This window comes from Cariama cristata, unplaced genomic scaffold, assembly GCF_000690535.1.
Source record: "Cariama cristata isolate BGI_N322 unplaced genomic scaffold, ASM69053v1 scaffold1657, whole genome shotgun sequence".
NCBI classification, from domain to species: Eukaryota; Metazoa; Chordata; class Aves; order Cariamiformes; family Cariamidae; genus Cariama; species Cariama cristata.
This window is the reverse complement of record NW_009626864.1, coordinates 29313-35760: the sequence shown is the minus strand read 5'-3', so window position 1 is coordinate 35760 and position 6448 is coordinate 29313.

Sequence of the window (6448 nt, the reverse complement as noted above, 5' to 3'; positions counted from 1 at the left end):
CTAGCACCACATTAGATTTTTCACTTAGATTAACAACAGATCAATAGCAAACTCAGATTCAAAAGTATCTGCAACAAAGGTATGACCTTTCCCCCCAATCACTGCTCAAGGCACACACTGCAATTATCACTGCCACCTTAATTATCATCCCCAGTCTCCTCTTCCTCACTACTTTTCCTTTTCAAGCTACTCTGCCTTCATATGGTGAGGAAATGGGGCAGAAGAGGCTGACACAGTAGGAAACTAATGCCCCCGAGACAGGCAAAGGACAGAAGGGATGGCATTAAGACTGACACACTGCATCCACAATATCCCAAAGTTGTGGCGGTGGCATCTTCCTCTGATGGAAGAACAGGAGGCGTGAGCCACCAGACATTTTGAAATGACAACAGAAAATATATTTCAGATGACATCCTACCTCCCTTTCTCAGTCCTGCTCTATACATCTACATCTCAACTAACACTTGCTTTGTGATGCTTTCAAGGCATCCCGTTTTTCTAACCACATAATCTTAGGTGTGTGCTCCTGGATGCCAGCTCAACTGCCCACCCTATTTACACAAATAAATATGCATTCATTCTTTTCAGACTCAGCCTAAATATCCTTCCATATGCTTCACCCAGATTCCTCCCCTCTTTCAGATGTCTTCAGAAACCACTCCATCCATTCCTTGGTGGTTCTGAACACTGCCAAGCACTAGATTTGGGACAGGTGAATGTCATCAGTACATGACGCCTGAAATCTCACCATTCCATCCACCTGCTAGGGCCATCTCCTTTGGAGCGAGGAAGGTCTCATCCCCTGCCCTCCTCAGTGACCTGGTGTGGAGGACAGGTTGTGAAGAGGAAGAGAAGATCAGCACTGATATTGAAGACTAGAGCTGGAAAAAGGTGGGTGCCCATAAATACAAACACCATCATAGCTCAAGGTAAGGGGCTCTGGGAACCAGAAGAGGTCTGAATTATTTTTTCCAGACACGTTGCAGGCAAGTAGGGACAAAAAAACCTTCCCAAGCATTTGTTCACACATGCAAGAGAAATGAGGGTGAGCTCCAACCAGCTGGGTACCTGCTTTGAACGACTTTTCCGGGTCAGCCTCAGAGATTGTGTAACAGTTTTGTTTGGCTCGCTCTCTGTGGCACAGTTTTACAAACCTGTAATCACAGCACTAAAAGGTGAGAAAGCGAGTGCAAATCCCCATCCGTATTTGCTCCGCCTGGTTCAGACTGGGAACTTTAATTCAAGTCTTCCACTCATCAGGAGGGTGCCTGAATCATCAGAAAACACAGTGGTTTTTTTCTGGCTCACTAACCATTAAATAGCTCACACAAAGTAGAACAGGAACAGACCCAAATACTCATGCAGATTATTTTATATTAAGGACATTCAAACTTCTGAGCCCAACAACCCACATACCAAACATTTCTGTAAGATCAAAAGCCACATTTTCTGCTCTCTCTCACACAAAATCCCACATCTCAACTTCATCCTTCTACCAAACAGCCCAGTCACTTTATTTTCAAACTGACTGCTGTTGAAAAATTATTTGGTTTTGCTTCCTAACAGCTGTATTAAAACCCATTACGAGATGAGCAATATGCAGAAAGTTAGGGGATGGATCTCAAGTTGAGCTGCTTGAGACAGGCATAGCTCAGAAGTCACACTTCAGTAGCCCATGTCTTGCAGCTGGGCGCTCTCTGAGGTTTAAAAATCAAGCACTAGATGAAGCTGAATCTAAATTTCTATTATCCTATGCAAATAGTACAGTCAGGTAGTAACAGATGAAGCTAAAAATCACACAGAATTGGCTTGTAGCTGAACAGAACATAAATGTGTAACTTTAAACATACAAGGGCAGCTCTAAATGTTTCAGCCAACAAGATGCCGGTCGAATTCACAACCTCGTACTTGAAACACATTGCCAATGCAGACTGCTGGTTGCAAGCAAGCATACATTCAGCAAAGAACAGAAGAACCTGCTGTTACACTGACGTGTACAAAATTTAATCTGTAATGGCTTTAAAATTAATTAAGCCTTTAAAATAAAATGAGTTTACATTTCATTGCAGATCTACTTTAATCGGCTGTATTAGAGAATAAGCAAATATGTTAAGTTTCTCAAGATACAAAATGGACAATCAAACTGAAATGTCTCTCACCAACTCGGGACTAGGTATCAAAGCATTTAAGCAACTCTATCAGAACAGGCCATGTTTTTAGCAGGGGGCAAATTGTCTACTGTCTACTTGGCTGCTTATAAATTTGGCCCCAAATACAGAATCTGTCAGAGCACTCCTTCACACAGTGTTTTGCAAATACTTTCCAAAAATACTCTCCTCATTAGGCCATAAAGCAAGGAGCAGGACTGCAAGCCGGCGATCCAAATCAATTATTTGCTCTTTCACACTAGATTAAATGTTGAGTAACCACCACCTTCAGTGGAGTTACAATGGTGTAAGTCAGAAATGAGGACAGAATTTAGTATAATACTTCCATTAACTCTTAGTTACTTGTGACAGAACAGCAGGAGATGATCTTCTGATATATTTGAAGAGTACTAAAACTGCAAATAAACTCTATTTTTGCAAGTCAGAACAGAAGAGTTATGGCCAATTTTGTGATCTTTAACAAAGAATAGATGCTCTTTGCTGTACATTAGTTGTTTACAGACTTAAATCTTCTCTTAAAAGCATTTACCCTTGTATAACCCACGGCCTATTTCTTCATTCACCTTTCCCAGACCTTTCAGAAATATTTCATGGATGCTGAGGGGGTCTGCAAAACACTGCAACCAATCAAGTCAAAGTCTGGGAAATACTTACTCTCCGTAGTACCCGTCGCTCTCAAACACACTCGCTGTAAGACTACACAAACTCACAAACTCCACTCTACAGAAAAACCTGGCAAGGTTAGAGAAGGCATAGAAGTGCTTTCAGACCCTTTACAAGCACCTCCTGTAGATGTGTGAAACACCCTTCTTGCAAACATGAAGACAGGCCTTAACTGCATTCAAAACTTACCTGGGAGCTGACAAACAGCAGTCAGCAGCACTAGAGATCCCAGATGTGGAGGAAACAGCTGGAGTTCCGACTCCTTCACTAGACAGCTGGAGATTTCCCAATAAAAGTCAACGCAGCTTTCGATCCCAACTTTTTGCTGTTCCAGCTGCACATTGTGGATCCCTGGGGAATGCACTGGCTGTGGAATTCCTGGTAGCATGGTTTCATAAAGCAACATATATATCTGGTTTGTTTCTTATTGTCACGGGATTAAATCACACGTTGAGCTTTACTTTGGCTAATAACGTAAGTCAAGAAGTAGAATCATACAGAAGAGATTTCATATGCCAGTGACATAGGAAAAGAACAAACTTCAGCCTTTCAATACTATTCCAGTTTCAAAGAACAGTATAAAACCTTTGAGGTGGCGGTAGCCCCAACCAAAGCAGAGGGGAGAGACTAGAGCAAAGAGAATTTAAATGCTTCGGTCCAGGCTGTTTGGGAAAAGACATGGCAGAGCCTGCTCTTTACTCATGTTCATCAGCTCCATTACTTTTGCTCTCACACAAAAGTTTTGTTATACACTATGGTGAAAAAAGAGTGTTTTGCTATATAAAATACGTATGCTTCCTTATCACACTGTATTGAAAGATTGTATATTCTAAAGATCATTTGTCAACAGCTTGTAAATCAGGTTTTTTTAAAGTAGTAATATTAGTCATTAATCGTTTTAAACTTAACAAGTGAAGACTCAGACAGGAAATATGATACATAAACAGGAACAAAGTCTTTAACAGAGCATTCAATAAATACACCAGTCAAAGTCTGGCCAGTCTGCTGGTAACCATCATCAACAGTCCTACACACAACTGTTGGTTGTACTGCGTACATACTTCCAGTGATGTTTGTATAGTTTGCTACTGAGCAATGGAAAACAAACTTTTTTTTCCCCTACTACCCTTTAGCAGTAATGTCTTTAAATCTTAGTCTCCTTCCTTTCCAAATTTTTAGGTCCAAAACCTCACTGCAACTTTTGGTTGTACATTACTCTCATGACTGAAACCAAATGCTTCCAGTTTCCATTTGTGTGCCAGGAATATTCATATACATCCCCTTTATTTAACTTTTATTAGTAGTAAATGGACACCAAACAGATTCAACTGCAAAATATGACCTCTACTATTTGGTCCCTTTTTGTACCTTAGTCAGTACATGAACTTGAAGAGGAAAGGTGAACCTTTCCTAAAACCCTGAAGTGGCTGCTCAGGAATCTGAGCAGGGAAAACCCAACTACTCATAGCTAAAGACTAGTTTGTTCCCCCTTCTGAAGTCCAGCTCTACAGCAAGTTTTATGCTCGTATTTACTGGTAAAAATCATGTTACAATTAATGAGACATCCGAACTCCTATTTGCAGAGCAATTTTGAGTACCAAATGTGCTACCAGAATCATGTGCACCAGAGAAGAGAAAAGGAGTAGAGGAGACAGACAGACATTGAGAGAAAAATGTGTAAAGTGGTATTATGTTATTAAAACATTACATTAGAAATAAACAGAACATAAACAAAAAAAAGGTTTTAACCAGGTTTAACTTTTTTCTTTTTTTTTTTAAAATTCAAATTGACCCAAAGCAAAAACTTACATTGCAAAGGAAGAACAAAATACATCATGATATTGGTAACATAGCGTTGCATGGAAGCTAGACTTGTGGGCAGGTTCCAAGTTGCTCTTGTCACAATGGCATGGGGGGCTCTCGACAGATTTAACTGAGAAAGCTATAATCCAATTTTTTCATCTAGTCCAGGTCCACCACGCTACATATTCTTTTGCCTCTGAGTATTTATCTGATGAGTTTCTCCAGATGAGTTCTCCTATGATTGCCAACTAGAGCCAGAAAACTTAATTTTCCATGCTAACCGAGGAAGCCAGAGTTATTCCAAGCATGAGTGATAATGAATTAAAACAAAAACAAAAAAAACAAACCCAAAACAAAACAAAAAACCACTCAAGAGCTTTTCAAACTAACAAGTATTGTCTATAATGTAAATAGTTTAGAAATATGGTAATTAAATAATCTAAAAAACACTCTTACTCTGCTGTACATTTATAAACATAAATATTTACAAAAGCTTTCTGCTTTGTTTTAAAGGATGAGGTTTGCAGTTTGTTAATGATCAGAGTCTTTACTCATATTGATTCTTTGGTGTATTTGCCAATTTTTTAAGGTTTAATAAAAGTGTTCAACCGTGAATTTTAAGGTAATGGAACTAGGCTACATAACAAGTCTATATTATGCACTTCTCCTTCCACATTCTAATCCGAATGAAAAACAAAGTTCAGTTTGTTCTTCAAAGTATTTGTGCACAATATTTAAAATAATGAAAAGGATCAAATTCCCCATTATTGAAATTTGAAAAGGATTATCAATGAATAATCATACTTCACTTGCACTCGAGCACACGTATAACTTAAGATAGTGAACGGCACTGTCAGTAGGTTCAGAGACACATGTGCTGTGGTGCTTTGCAGAAACAAGGTCAGAGAAACCAGTTACAAGAGATGGCTTAGCATTGTAAGAAAGGGCGAGGGCTTCCCTCCACCTTGGGGAGGGAAGAGAGGATAGGATGAAAATTAATTTAAAAGAAAGGCTTTCTACTGGCCTGCAATGTATGCGTGTTCCCTTTAGATGTCAGTTACTTAAAAGAAACAACCAAAAAACAAACCTCAAACAATAAATAATGGAATTACACATTTCTTCATTAAATAGCATTCTTGTTACCAACAGTCTTCCATAATTTTCTTCAGTCACAGCAACAGACAGAACAAATAATTTGCCTTAATATAGACTGCAACTAAAATATACTCTAGATTACCTTAGGAAATATTACTGTAAAAATTCAGTAGGGAAGAACACTGGTTTAGACCAACCTACAGGCGTAGTGAACAATACTAAATATTTTTTTTAAAAAAAGAAAGCAACTTGAAGGTTCTGATCTCATGTCACTAAACTGAAGAATCATGCCTAAAACCTGTCAGTCAATTCTTAATGTCTGTCCTGTCTCAGTACTGGAGAGCTTAAAGACTGTAACAGCTGATCTTTCTTTCAACAGGAGCTGACAGACACCATCATGCACACAAGCTCATGCGCGCATCCCACCCATCCTCTCTGGTTGTTCCTGCTACAATGCCACCACCATTACGTACAACCTGGAGGAAGCACTACAAAGCTCTGCTGCCTAGAGGTGACCACCACATGCACGGTGTGGTGTTTAGGTTGGACATACTTGCTCGCTCACGCTGCTGAGACATGAACTTTTGGTCACTGCTCAAGCAGGCTGGACTTGAACCAATACAAGTTGGAGATAAAAAGGTTCAACATTCCATTACCAAACCTCTGAGGCATGAATCTCCAAAATCACTTACTGTTTGGAAACCTGATGCAATGCCAGG